Consider the following 16,566-nt stretch of genomic DNA (forward strand, 5'->3'; position numbering starts at 1 on the left):
AGAAGACTGACTTTTCCTACTGTCTATGTTTTGAACCATTCCTGTGACACTAGTTGTGCATTCCGATGCTTCACTTCAGGTTTACTGTATCCCTCTGACCTTCTTATTGACGAAGAAACACAGAAATTGCATCGGAATTCAACACAATAGGCACAATGCCAACTTAAGTATAAGAAGACTGACTCTTCTAACTGACTATGTTTTCAACCATTCCTGTGACACTAGTTATAGATTCCGATGCTTCACTCCAGGTTTACTGTATCCCTTGGACCTTCTTATTGACGACGAAACACAGAAATTGCATCGGAATTAAATACAAAAGGCACAATGCCGACTTAAGTGCAAGAAGACTGACTCTTCTTACTGTCTATATTTTGAACCATTCCAGTGACACTAGTTATAGATTCCGATGCTTCACTTCAGGTTTACTGTATCCCTTATATCTACTTATTGACGATGAAACACAGAAATTGCATCGGAATTAAATACAAAAGGCACAATGCCGACTTTAGGACAAGAAGACTGACTCTTCATACTGTCTATGTTTTGAACCGTTCCTGTGACACTAGTTTTGGACTCCGATGCTCCACTTCAGGTTTACTGTATCCCTCTGATGTTCTTATTGACTATGAAACACAGAAATTGCATCGGAATTAAATACAAAAGCCACCATGCCGACGTAAGTACAAGAAGACTGACTCTTCGTACTGTCTATGGGTGGAACCATTCCTGTGACACTAGTTATAGATTCCGATGCTTCACTTCAGGTTTACTGTTTCCCTTGGTCATTCTTATTGACGATGAAACACAGAAATTGCATCGGAATTAAATACAAAAGGCACAATGCCGACTTAAGGACAAGAAGATGGTCTCTTCTTACTGACTATGCTTTGAACCATTCCTGTGACACTAGTTATAGATTCCGATGCTTCACTTCAGGTTTACTGTATCCCTCTGACGTTCTTATTAACTATGAAACACAGAAATTGCATCGGAATTAAATACAAAAGCCACCATGCCGACGTAAGTACAAGAAGACTGACTCTTCGTACTGTCTATGGGTGGAACCATTCCTGTGACACTAGTTATAGATTCCGATGCTTCCCTTCAGGTTTACTGTTTCCCTTGGACCTTCTTATTGACGATGAAACACAGAAATTGCATCGGAATTAAATACAAAAGGCACAATGCCGACTTAAGGACAAGAAGATGGTCTCTTCTTACTGACTATGCTTTGAACCATTCCTGTGACACTAGTTATAGATTCCGATGCTTCACTTCAGGTTTACTGTATCCCTCTCACCCTCTTATTGACGATGAAACACAGAAATTTCATCGGAATTAAGTACAAAAGGCACAATGCCGACTTAAGTACAAGAAGACTGGCTCTTCTTACTGTCTATGTTTTGAACCATTCCTGTGACACTTGTTATAGATTCCGATGCTTCACTTCAGGTTTATTGCATCCCTCTGACCTTCGTATTGACGATGAAACACAGAAATTGCATCGGAATTAAATAGAAAAGGCACAATGTCGACTTAAGTACAAGAGGACTGACTCTTCTTACTGTCTATGATTTGAACCATTCCTGTGACTCTAGTGATAGTTTCCGATGCTTCACTCCAGGTTTACTGTATCCCTTGGACCTTCTTATTGACGATGAAACACAGAAATTGCATCGGAATTAAATAGAAAAGGCACAATGCCGACTAAAGTACAAGAAGACTGACTCTTCTTACTGACTATGATTTGGACCATTCCTGTGACACTAGTTATAGTTTGCGATGCTTCACTTCAGGTTTGCTGTATACCTTGGACCATCTTATTGACGATGAAACACAGAAATTGCATCGGAATTAAATACGAAAGGCACAATGCCGACTTAAGTACAAGAAGACGGTCTCTTCTTACTGACTATGTTTTGAACCATTCCTGTGACACTAGTTATAGATTCCGAAGCTTCACTTCAGGTTTACTGTATCCCTCTCACCCTCTTATTGACGATGAAACACAGAAATTACATCGGAATTAAATACAAATGGCACAATGCCGACTTAAGTACAAGAAGGCTGACTCTTCTTACTGACTATGTTTTGAACCGTTCCTGTGACACTAGTTTTGGATTCCGATGCTCCACTTCAGGTTTACTGTATCCCTCTGACGTTCTTATTGACTATGAAACACAGAAATTGCATCGGAATTAAATACAAAAGCCACCATGCCGACGTAAGTACAAGAAGACTGACTCTTCGTACTGTCTATGTGTGGAACCATTCCTGTGACACTAGTTATAGATTCCGATGCTTCACTTCAGGTTTACTGTTTCCCTTGGACCTTCTTATTGACGATGAAACACAGAAATTGCATCGGAATTAAATACAAAAGGCACAATGCCGACTTAAGTATGAGATGACTGACTCTTCCAACTGTCTATGTTTTGAACCGTTTCTGTGACACTAGTTATAGATTCCGATGCTTCACTTCAGGTTTACTGTATCCCTTGGACCTTCTTATTGACGATGAACCACAGAAATTGCTTCGGAATTAAATACAAAAAGCACAATGCCGACTTAATTACAAGAAGACTGACTCTTCTTACTGTCTATATTTTGAACTATTCCAGTGACACTAGTTATAGATTCCGATGCTTCACTTCATGTGTACTGTATCCCTTGGACCTTCTTATTGACGATGAAACACAGTAATTGCATCCGAATTAAATAGAAAAGGCACAATGCCGACTAAAGTACAAGAAGACTGACTCTTCTTACTGACTATGATTTGGACCATTCCTGTGACACTAGTTATAGTTTGCGATGCTTCACTTCAGGTTTGCTGTATACCTTGGACCATCTTATTGACGATGAAACACAGAAATTGCATCGGAATTAAATACGAAAGGCACAATGCCGACTTAAGTACAAGAAGACTGTCTCTTCTTACTGACTATGTTATGAACCATTCCTGTGACACTAGCTATAGATTCCGAAGCATCACTTCAGGTTTACTGTATCCCTCTCACCCTCTTATTGACGATGAAACACAGAGATTACATCGGAATTAAATACAAATGGCACAATGTCGACTTAAGTACAAGAAGGCTGACTCTTCTTACTGACTATGTTTTGAACCGTTCCTGTGACACTAGTTTTGGATTCCGATGCTCCACTTCAGGTTTACTGTATCCCTCTGACGTTCTTATTGACTATGAAACACAGAAATTGCATCGGAATTAAATACAAAAGCCACCATGCCGACGTAAGTACAAGAAGACTGACTCTTCGTACTGTCTATGTGTGGAACCATTCCTGTGACACTAGTTATAGATTCCGATGCTTCACTTGAGGTTTACTGTTTCCCTTGGACCTTCTTATTCACGATGAAACACAGAAATTGCATCGGAATTAAATACAAAAGGCACAATGCCGACTTAAGTATGAGATGACTGACTCTTCCAACTGTCTATGTTTTGAACCGTTTCTGTGACACTAGTTATAGAGTCCGATGCTTCACTTCAGGTTTACTGTATCCCTTGGACCTTCTTATTGACGATGAACCACAGAAATTGCATCGGAATTAAATACAAAAGGCACAATGCCGACTTAATTACAAGAAGACTGACTCTTCTTACTGTCTATATTTTGAACTATTCCAGTGACACTAGTTATAGATTCCGATGCTTCACTTCATGTGTACTGTATCCGTTGGACCTTCTTATTGACGATGAAACACAGAAATTGCATCGGAATTAAATACAAAAGGCACAATGCAGACTTAAGTACAAGAAGACCGACTCTTCTTACTGTCTATGTTTTGATCCAATACTGTGACTCTAGTTATAGATTCCGGTGCTTCACTCCAGGTTCACTGAATCCCTAGGACGTACTTATTGACGATGAAACACAGAAATTGCATCGGAATTAAATACAAAGGGAACAATGCCGACTTAAGTACAAGAAGACTGAATCTTCTTACTGACTATGTTTTGAACCATTCCTGCGACACTAGTTATTGATTCCGATGCTTCAATTCATGTTTACTGTATCCCTCTGACCCTCTTATTGACGATGAAACACAGAAATTGCATCGGAATTAAATACAAAAGGCACAATGCCGACTTAAGTACAAGAAGACTGACTCTTCTTACTGTATATTTTTGAAACATTCCTGTGACACTAGTTATAGATTCCGATGCTTCGCTTCAGGTTTACTGTATCCCTCTGACCTTCTTATTGACGGTGAAACACAGAAATTGCATCGGAATTAAATACGAAAGGCACAATGCCGACTTAAGTACAAGAAGATGGTCTCTTCTTACTGACTATGCTTTGAACCATTCCTGTGACACTAGTTATAGATTCCGATGCTTCACTTCAGGTTTACTGTATCAGTTGGACCTTCGTATTGACGATGAAACACAGAAATTGGATAGGAATCAAATACAAAAGGCACAATGCCTTCTTAAGTGCAAGCAGACTGACTCTTCTTACTGTCTATGATTTGAACCATTCCTGTGACACCAGTTATAGATTCCGATGCTTCACTTCAGGTTTACTGTATCCCTTGGACCTTCTATTTGGCGATGAAACACAGAAATTGCATCGGAATTAAATACAAAAGCAAATTGCCGACTTAAGTACAAGAACACTGACTTTTCTTACTGTCTATGTTTTGAACCATTCCTGTGACACTAGTTATAGATTACGATGCTTCACTCCAGGTTTACTATATCCCTTGGACCTTCTTATTGACGATGCAACACAGAAATTGCATCGGAATTAAATACAGAAGGCACAATGCCGACTTAAGGACAAGAAGACTGACTCTTCTTACTGACTATGCTTTGAACCATTCCTGTGACATTAGTTATAGATTCCGAAGCTTCACTTCAGGTTCACTGTATTCCTCTGACCTTCTTATTGACGATGAAACTCAGAAATTGCATCCGAATTAAATACAAATGGCAAAATGCCGACATCAATACACGAAGACTGACTCTTCTTGCTGTCTATGTTTTCAACCATTCCTGTGACACTTCTTATAGATTCCGATGCTACACTCCAGGTTTACTGTTTCCCTTGGACCTTCTTATTGACGATGAAACACAGAAATTGCATCAGAATTAAATACAAAATGCACAATGCCGTCTTAAGGACAAGAAGACTGAATCTTCTTACTGATTATGTTTTGAACCATTCCTGTGACACTAGTTATAGATTCCGATGCTTCACTTCAGGTTGACTGTATCCCTCTAACCTTCTTATTGACGATGAAACACAGAAATTGCATCAGAATTAAATAGAAAAGGCACAATGCCGACTTAAGTACAAGAAGACTGACTCTTCTTACTGTCTATGCTTCGAACCTTTCCTGTGACACTAGTTATAGATTCCGATGCTTCACTCCAGGTTTACTGTATCCCTTGGACCTTCTTATTGACGATGAAACACAGAAATTGCATCGGAATTCAACACAATAGGCACAATGCCAACTTAAGTACAAGAAGACTTACTCTTCTAACTGACTATGTTTTCAACCATTCCTGTGACACTAGTTATAGATTCCGATGCTTCACCCCAGGTTTACTGTTCCCTTGGACCTTCTTATTGACGACGAAACACAGAAATTGCATCGGAATTAAATACAAGAGGCACAATGCCGACTTAAGTGCAAGAAGACTGACTCTTATTACTGTCTATATTTTGAACCACTCCAGTGACACTAGTTATTGATTCCGATGCTTCACTTCAGGTTTACTGTATCCCTTATACCTACTTATTGACGATGAAACACAGAGATTGCATCGGTATTAAATACAAAAGGCACAATGCCGACTTTAGGACAAGAAGACTGACTCTTCTTACTGTCTATGTTTTGAACCTTTCCTGTGACACTTGTTATAGATTCCGATGCTTCACTTCTGGTTTATTGTATCCCTCTGACCTTCGTATTGACGATGAAACACAGAAATTGCATCGGAATTAAATAGAAAAGTCACAATGACGACTGAAGTACAAGAAGACTGACTCTTCTTACTGACTATGATTTGGACCATTCCTGTGACACTAGTTATAGATTGCTATGCTTCACTTCAGGTTTGCTGTATACCTTGGACCTTCTTATTGACGATGAAACACAGAAATTGCATCGGAATTAAATACGAAAGGCACAATGCCCACTTAAGTAAAAGAAGACGGTCTCTTCTTACTGACTATGTTTTGAACCATTCCTGTGACACTAGTTATAGATTCCGAAGCTTCACTTCAGGTTTACTGTATCCCTCTCACCCTCTTATTGACGATGAAACACAGAAATTACATCGGAATTAAATACAAATGGCCCAATGCCGACTTAAGTACAAGAAGACTGACTCTTCTTACTGACTATGTTTTGAACCGTTCCTGTGACACTAGTTTTGGATTCCGATGCTCCACTTCAGGTTCACTGTATCCCTCTGACGTTCTTATTGACTATGAAACACAGAAATTGCATCGGAATTAAATACAAAAGCCACCATGCCGACGTAAGTACAAGAAGACTGACTCTTCGTACTGTCTATGTGTGGAACCATTCCTGTGACACTAGTTATAGATTCCGATGCTTCACTTCAGGTTTACTGTTTCCCTTAAACCTTCTTATTGACGATGAAACACAGAAATTGCATCGGAATAATTACAAAAGGCACAATGCCGACTTAAGTACAAGAAGATGGTCTCTTCTTACTGACTATGCTTTGAACCATTCCTGTGACACTAGTTATAGATTCCGATGCTTCACTTCAGGTTTACTGTATCCCTCTCACCCTCTTATTGACGATGAAACACAGAAATTTCATCGGAATTAAGTACAAAAGGCACAATGCCGACTTAAGTACAAGAAGACTGGCTCTTCTTACTGTCTAAGTTTTGAACCATTCAATTGACACTAGTTACAGATTCTGATGCTTCACTCCAGCTTTACTGTATCCCTTGGACCTTCTTATTGACGATGAATCACAGAAATTGCATCGGAATTAAATACAAAAGCCATAATGCCGACTTAAGTACAGGAAAACTGACTCTTCTTACTGTCTATGCTTCGAACCTTTCCTGTGACACTAGTTATAGATTCCGATGCTTCACTTCAGGTTTACTGTATCCCTTGGACCTTCTTATTGACGATGAACCACAGAAATTACATCGGAATTAAATACAAAAGGCACAATGCCGACTTAATTACAAGAAGACTGACTCTTCTTACTGTCTATATTATGAACTATTCCAGTGACACTAGTTATAGATTCCGATGCTTCACTTCATGTGTACTGTATCCCTTGGACCTTCTTATTGACGATGAAACACAGAAATTGCATCGGAAATAAATACAAAAGCCACAATGCAGACTTAAGTACAAGAAGACCGACTCTTCTTACTGACTATGTTTTGAACCGTTCCTGTGACACTAGTTTTGGATTCCAATGCTCCACTTCTGGTTTACTGTACCCCTCTGACGTTCGTATTGACTATGAAACACAGAAATTGCATCGGAATTAAATACAAAAATCACCATGCCGACGTAAGTACAAGAAGACTGACTCTTCGTACTGTCTATGTGTGGAACCATTCCTGTGACACTAGTTATAGATTCCGATGCTTCACTTCAGGTTTACTGTTTCCCTTGGACCTTCTTATTCACGATGAAACACAGAAATTGCATCGGAATTAAATACAAAAGGCACAATGCCGACTTAAGTATGAGATGACTGACTCTTCCAACTGTCTATGTTTTGAACCGTTTCTGTGACACTAGTTATAGATTCAGATGCTTCACTTCAGGTTTACTGTATCCCTTGGACCTTCTTATTGACGATGAACCACAGAAATTGCATCGGAATTAAATACAAAAGGCACAATGCCGACTTAATTACAAGAAGACTGACTCTTCTTACTGTCTATATTTTGAACTATTCCAGTGACACTAGTAATAGATTCCGATGCTTCACTTCATGTGTACTGTATCCCTTGGACCTTCTTATTGACGATGAAACACAGAAATTGCATCGGAAATAAATACAAAAGTCACAATGCAGACTTAAGTACAAGAAGACCGACTCTTCTTACTGACTATGTTTTGAACCGTTCCTGTGACACTAGTTTTGGATTCCAATGCTCCACTTCAGGTTTACTGTATCCCTCTGACGTTCGTATTGACTATGAAACACAGAAATTGCATCGGAATTAAATACAAAAATCACCATGCCGACGTAAGTACAAGAAGACTGACTCTTCGTACTGTCTATGTGTGGAACCATTCCTGTGACACTAGTTATAGATTCCGATGCTTCACTTCAGGTTTACTGTTTCCCTTGGACCTTCTTATTCACGATGAAACACAGAAATTGCATCGGAATTAAATACAAAAGGCACAATGCCGACTTAAGTATGAGATGACTGACTCTTCCAACTGTCTATGTTTTGAACCGTTTCTGTGACACTAGTTATAGAGTCCGATGCTTCACTTCAGGTTTACTGTATCCCTTGGACCTTGTTATTGACGATGAACCACAGAAATTGCATCGGAATTAAATACAAAAGGCACAATGCCGACTTAATTACAAGGAGACTGACTCTTCTTACTGTCTATATTTTGAACTATTCCAGTGACACTAGTTATAGATTCCGATGCTTCACTTCATGTGTACTGTATCCCTTGGACCTTCTTATTGACGATGAAACACAGAAATTGCATCGGAATTAAATACAAAAGGCACAATGCAGACTTAAGTACAAGAAGACCGACTCTTCTTACTGTCTATGTTTTGATCCAATACTGTGACTCTAGTTATAGATTCCGGTGCTTCACTCCAGGTTCACTGAATCCCTAGGACGTACTTATTGACGATGAAACACAGAAATTGCATCGGAATTAAATACAAAGGGAACAATGCCGACTTAAGTACAAGAAGACTGAATCTTCTTACTGACTATGTTTTGAACCATTCCTGCGACACTAGTTATTGATTCCGATGCTTCAATTCATGTTTACTGTATCCCTCTGACCCTCTTATTGACGATGAAACACAGAAATTGCATCGGAATTAAATACAAAAGGCACAATGCCGACTTAAGTACAAGAAGACTGACTCTTCTTACTGTATATTTTTGAAACATTCCTGTGACACTAGTTATAGATTCCGATGCTTCGCTTCAGGTTTACTGTATCCCTCTGACCTTCTTATTGACGGTGAAACACAGAAATTGCATCGGAATTAAATACGAAAGGCACAATGCCGACTTAAGTACAAGAAGATGGTCTCTTCTTACTGACTATGCTTTGAACCATTCCTGTGACACTAGTTATAGATTCCGATGCTTCACTTCAGGTTTACTGTATCAGTTGGACCTTCGTATTGACGATGAAACACAGAAATTGGATAGGAATCAATTACAAAAGGCACAATGCCTTCTTAAGTGCAAGCAGACTGACTCTTCTTACTGTCTATGATTTGAACCATTCCTGTGACACCTGTTATAGATTCCGATGCTTCACTTCAGGTTTACTGTATCCCTTGGACCTTCTATTTGGCGATGAAACACAGAAATTGCATCGGAATTAAATACCAAAGCAAATTGCCGACTTAAGTACAAGAACACTGACTTTTCTTACTGTCTATGTTTTGAACCATTCCTGTGACACTAGTTATAGATTACGATGCTTCACTCCAGGTTTACTATATCCCTTGGACCTTCTTATTGACGATGAAACACAGAAATTGCATCGGAATTAAATACAGAAGGCACAATGCCGACTTAAGGACAAGAAGACTGACTCTTCTTACTGACTATGCTTTGAACCATTCCTGTGACATTAGTAATAGATTCCGAAGCTTCACTTCAGGTTCACTGTATTCCTCTGACCTTCTTATTGACGATGAAACTCAGAAATTGCATCCGAATTAAATACAAATGGCAAAATGCCGACTTCAATACACGAAGACTGACTCTTCTTGCTGTCTATGTTTTCAACCATTCCTGTGACACTTCTTATAGATTCCGATGCTACACTCCAGGTTTACTGTTTCCCTTGGACCTTCTTATTGACGATGAAACACAGAAATTGCATCAGAATTAAATACAAAATGCACAATGCCGACTTAAGGACAAGAAGACTGAATCTTCTTACTGATTATGCTTTGAACCATTCCTGTGACACTAGTTATAGATTCCGATGCTTCACTTCAGGTTTACTGTATCCCTCTGACCTTCTTATTGACGATGAAACACAGAAATTGCATCAGAATTAAATAGAAAAGGCACAATGCCGACTTAAGTACAAGAAGACTGACTCTTTTTACTGTCTATGCTTCGAACCTTTCCTGTGACACTAGTTATAGATTCCGATGCTTCACTCCAGGTTTACCGTATCCCTTGGACCTTCTTATTGACGATGAAACACAGAAATTGCATCGGAATTCAACACAATAGGCACAATGCCAACTTAAGTACAAGAAGACTGACTCTTCTAACTGACTATGTTTTCAACCATTCCTGTGACACTAGTTATAGATTCCGATGCTTCACCCCAGGTTTACTGTATCCCTTGGACCTCCTTATTGACGACGAAACACAGAAATTGCATCGGAATTAAATACAAGAGGCACAATGCCGACTTAAGTGCAAGAAGACTGACTCTTCTTACTGTCTATATTTTGAACCATTCTAGTGACACTAGTTATAGATTCCGATGCTTAACTTCAGGTTTACTGTATCCCTTATACCTACTTATTGACGATGAAACACAGAAATTGCATCGGAATTAAATACAAAAGGCACAATGCCGACTTTAGGACAAGAAGTCTGACTCTTCTTACTGTCTATGTTTTGAACCTTTCCTGTGACACTTGTTATAGATTCCGATGCTTCACTTCTGGTTTATTGTATCCCTCTGACCTTCGTATTGACGATGAAACACAGAAATTGCATCGGAATTAAATAGAAAAGGCACAATGTCGACTTAAGTACAAGAGGACTGACTCTTCTTACTGTCTATGTTTTGAACCATTCCTGTGACTCTAGTGATAGATTCCGATGCTTCATTCTAGGTTTACTGTATCCCTTGGACCTTCTTATTGACGATGAAACACAGAAATTGCATCGGAATTAAATAGAAAAGTCACAATGACGACTGAAGTACAAGAAGACTGACTCTTCTTACTGACCATGATTTGGACCATTCCTGTGACACTAGTTATAGATTGCGATGCTTCACTTCAGGTTTGCTGTATACCTTGGACCTTCTTATTGACGATGAAACACAGAAATTGCATCGGAATTAAATACAAAAGGCACAATGCCGACTTAAGTACAAGAAGATGGTCTCTTCTTACTGACTATGCTTTGAACCATTCCTGTGACACTAGTTATAGATTCCGATGCTTCACTTCAGGTTTACTGTATCCCTTGGACCTTCTATTTGGCGATGAAAAACAGAAATTGCATCGGAATTAAATACAAAAGCAAAATGCCGACTTGAGTACAAGAACACTGACTTTTCTTACTGTCTATGCTTTGAACCATTCCTGTGACACTAGTTATAGATTACGATGCTTCACTCCAGGTTTTCTATATCCCTTGGACCTTCTTATTGACGATGAAACACAGAAATTGCATCGGAATTAAATACAGAAGGCACAATGCCGACTTAAGGACAAGAAGACTGACTCTTCTTACTGACTATGCTTTGAACCATTCCTGTGACATTAGTTATAGATTCCGAAGCTTCACTTCAGGTTCACTGTATTCCTCTGACCTTCTTATTGACGATGAAACTCAGAAATTGCATCGGAATTAAATACAAATGGCAAAATGCCGACTTCAATACACGAAGACTGACTCTTCTTGCTGTCTATGTTTTCAACCATTCCTGTGACACTTCTTATAGATTCCGATGCTACACTCCAGGTTTACTGTTTCCCTTGGACCTTCTTATTGACGATGAAACACAGAAATTGCATCAGAATTAAATACAAAATGCACAATGCCGACTTAAGGACAAGAAGACTGACTCTTCTAACTGACTATGTTTTCAACCATTCCTGTGACACCAGTTATAGATTCCGATGCTTCACTCCAGGTTTACTGTATCCCTTGGACCTTCTTATTGACGACGAAACACAGAAATTGCATCGGAATTAAATACAAAAGGCACAATGCCGACTTAAGTGCAAGAAGACTGACTCTTCTTACTGTCTATATTTTAAACCATTCCAGTGACACTAGTTATAGATTCCGATGCTTCACTTCAGGTTCACTGTATCCCTTATACCTACTTATTGACGATGAAACACAGAAATTGCATCGGAATTAAATACAAAAGGCACAATGCCGACTTTAGGACAAGAAGACTGACTCTTCTTACTGTCTATGTTTTGAACCTTTCCTGTGACACTTGTTATAGATTCCGATGCTTCACTTCAGGTTTATTGTATCCCTCTGACCTTCGTATTGACGATGAAACACAGAAATTGCATCGGAATTAAATAGAAAAGGCACAATGTCGACTTAAGTACAAGAGGATTGACTCTTCTTACTGTCTACGTTTTGAACCATTCCTGTGACTCTAGTGATAGATTGCGATGCTTCATTCCAGGTTTACTGTATCCCTTGGACCTTCTTATTGACGATGAAACACAGAAATTGCGTCGGAATTAAATAGAAAAGTCACAATGCCGACTGAAGTACAAGAAGACTGACTCTTCTTACTGACTATGATTTGGACCATTCCTGTGACACTAGTTATAGATTGCGATACTTCACTTCAGGTTTGCTGTATACCTTGGACCTTCTTAATGACGATGAAACACAGAAATTGCATCGGAATTAAATACGAAAGGCACAATGCCGACTTAAGTAAAAGAAGACGGTCTCTTCTTACTGACTATGTTTTTAACCATTCCTGTGACACTAGTTATAGATTCCGAAGCTTCACTTCAGGTTTACTGTATCCCTCTCACCCTCTTATTGACGATGAAACACAGAAATTACATCGGAATTAAATACAAATGGCACCATGCCGTCTTAAGTACAAGAAGACTGACTCTTCTTACTGACTATGTTTTGAACCGTTCCTGTGACTCTAGTTTTGGATTCCGATGCTCCACCTCAGGTTTACTGTATCCCTCTGACGTTCTTATTGACTATGAAACACAGAAATTGCATCGGAATTAAATACAACAGCCACCATGCCGACGTAAGTACAAGAAGACTGACTCTTCGTACTGTCTAAGTGTGGAACCATTCCTGTGACACTAGTTATAGATTCCGATGCTTCACTTCAGGTTTACTGTTTCCCTTGGACCTTCTTATTGACGATGAAACACAGAAATTGCATCGGAATTAAATACAAAAGGCACAATGCCGACTTAAGTATGAGATGACTGACTCTTCCAACTGTCTATGTTTTGAACCGTTTCTGTGACTCTAGTTATAGAGTCCGATGCTTCACTTCAGGTTTACTGTATACCTTGGACCCTCTTATTGACGATGAACCACAGAAATTGCATCGGAATTAAATACAAAAGGCACAATGCCTACTTAATTACAAGAAGACTGACTCTTCTTACTGTCTATGTTTTGAACTATTCCAGTGACACTAGTTATAGATTCCGATGCTTCACTTCATGTGTACTGTATCCCTTGGACCTTCTTATTGACGATGAAACACAGAAATTGCATCGGAATTAAATACAAAAGGCACAATGCAGACTTAAGTACAAGAAGACCGACTCTTCTTACTATCTGTGTTTTGATCCAATACTGTGACTCTAGTTATAGATTCCGGTGCTTCACTCCAGGTTCCCTGTATCCCTTGGACGTATTTATTGACGATGAAACACAGAAATTGCATCGGAATTAAATACAAAGGGCACAATGCCGACTTAAGTACAAGAAGACTGAATCTTCTTACTGACTATGTTTTGAACCATTCCTGTGACACTAGTTATTGATTCCGATGCTTCACTTCATATTTACTGTATCCCTCTGACCCTCTTATTGACGATGAAACACAGAAATTGCATCGGAATGAAATACAAAAGGCACAATGCCGACTTAAGTACAAGAAGACTGACTCTTCTTACTGTATATTTTTGAAACATTCCTGTGACACTAGTTATAGATTCCGATGCTTCGCTTCAGGTTTACTGTATCCCTCTGACCTTCTTATTGACGGTGAAACACAGAAATTGCATCGGAATTAAATACGAAAGGCACAATTGCGACTTAAGTACAAGAAGACGGTCTCTTCTTACTGACTATGCTTTGAACCATTCCTGTGACACTAATTATAGATTCCGATGCTTAACTTCAGGTTTACTCTATCCCTCTCACCCTCTTATTGACGATGAAACACAGAAATTTCATCGGAATTAAATACAAAAGGCACAATGCCGACTTAAGTACAAGAAGACTGACTCTTCTTACTGACTATGTTTTGAACCATTCCTGTGACACTAGTTATAGATTCCGATGCTTCACTTCAGGTTTGCTGTATACCTTGGACCTTCTTATTGACGATGAAACACAGAAATTGCATCGGAATTAAATAGAAAAGGCACAATGCCGAATTAAGTACAAGAGCATTGACTCTTCCTACTGTCTATGTTTTTAACCATTCCTGTGGCACTAGTTATAGATTCCGACGCTTCACTTCAGGTTAACTGTATCCCTTGTACCTTCTTATTGACGATGAAACACAGAAATTGCATCGGAATTAAATACAAAAGACACAATGCCGACTTAAGTACAAGAAGACTGACTCTTCTTACTGTCTATATTTTGAACCATTCCAGTGACACTAGTTATACATTCGGATGCTTCACTTCAGGTTTACTGTATCCCTCTGACCTTCTTATTGACAATGAAACACAGAAATTGCTTCGAAATTAAATACAAAAGGCACAATGCCGACTTAAGTACAAGAAGACTGACTCTTCTTACTGACTCTGTTTTGAACTATTCCTGTGACACTAGTAATAGATTCCGATGCTTCACTTCAGGTTTACTGTATCCCTTGGACCTTCTTATTGACGATGAAACACAGAAATTGCATCGGAATTAAATACAAAAGGCAAAATGCCGACTTAAGTACACGAAAACTGACTCTTCTTATTGTCTATGTTTTGAACCATTCCTGTGACACTAGTTATAGATTCCGATGCTACACTCCAGGTTTAGTGTATCCCTTGGACCTTCTTATTGACGATGAAACACAGAAATTGCATTGGAATTAAATACAAAAGGCACAATGGCGACTTAAGTACAAGAAGACTGACTCTTCTTACCGACTATGTTTTGAACCATTCCTGTGACACTAGTTATAGATTGCGATGCTTCACCTCAGCTTTACTGTATCCCTCTGACCTTCTTATTGACGATGAAACACAGAAATTGCATCGGAATTAAATAGAAAAGGCACAATGCCGACTTAAGTACAAGAAGACCGACTCTTCTTACTGTCTATGTTATGAACCATTCCTGTGACAGTAGTTATAGATTCCGATGCTTCACTCCAGGTTTACAGTATCTCTTGGACCTTCATATTGACGATGAAACACAGAAATTTAATCGGAATTAAATAGAAAAGGCACAATGCCAACTTAAGTACAAGAAGACTGACTCTTCTTACTGATTATAGCTTCAACCATTCCTGTGACCATAGTTATAGATTCCGACGCGTTACTTTAGGTTTACTGTATACATTGGACCATGTTATTGATGATGAAACACAGATATTGCATCGGAATTAAATACAAAAGGCACAATGCCGACTTAAGTACAAGAAGACTGACTCTTCCTACTGTCTATGTTTTGAACCATTCCTGTGACACTAGTTGCGGATTCCGATGCTTCACTTCAGGTTTACTGTATACCTCCGACCTTCTTATTGACGATGAAACACAGAAATTGCATCGGAATTAAATACAAAAGGCACAATGCCAATTTAAGGACAAGAAGGCTGACTCTTCTTACTGACTATGTTTTGAACCAATCCTGTGACACTATTTATAGATTCCGATGCTTCACTCCAGGTTAACTGTATCCCTTGGACCTTGTTATTGACGATGAAACACAGAAATTGCATCGGAATTAAATAGAAAAGGAACAATTCCGACTTAAGTACAAGAAGACAGACTCTTCGTACTGTCTATGTTTTGAACCATTCCTGTGACACTAGTTGCGGATTCCGATGCTTCCCTTCAGGTTTAGTGTATCCCTCTGACCTTCTTATTGACGATGAAACTCAGAAATAGCATCGGAATTAATTACAAAAGGCACATTGCCGACTTAAGTACAAGAAGACTGGCTCTTCTTACTGACTAGGTTTTGAACCATTCCATTGACACTAGTTGTGGATTCCGATGCATCACTTCAGGTTCACTGTATACCTCTGACCTTCTTATTGACGATGAAACACAGAAATTGCATCGGAATTAAATACAAAAGGCACAATGCCAACTTAAGGACAAGAAGGCTGACTCTTCTTACTGACTATGTTTTGAACCAATCCTGTGACACTAGTTACAGATT

This window comes from Schistocerca serialis, chromosome 8 (genome assembly GCF_023864345.2).
Source record: "Schistocerca serialis cubense isolate TAMUIC-IGC-003099 chromosome 8, iqSchSeri2.2, whole genome shotgun sequence".
NCBI lineage: Eukaryota > Metazoa > Arthropoda > Insecta > Orthoptera > Acrididae > Schistocerca > Schistocerca serialis.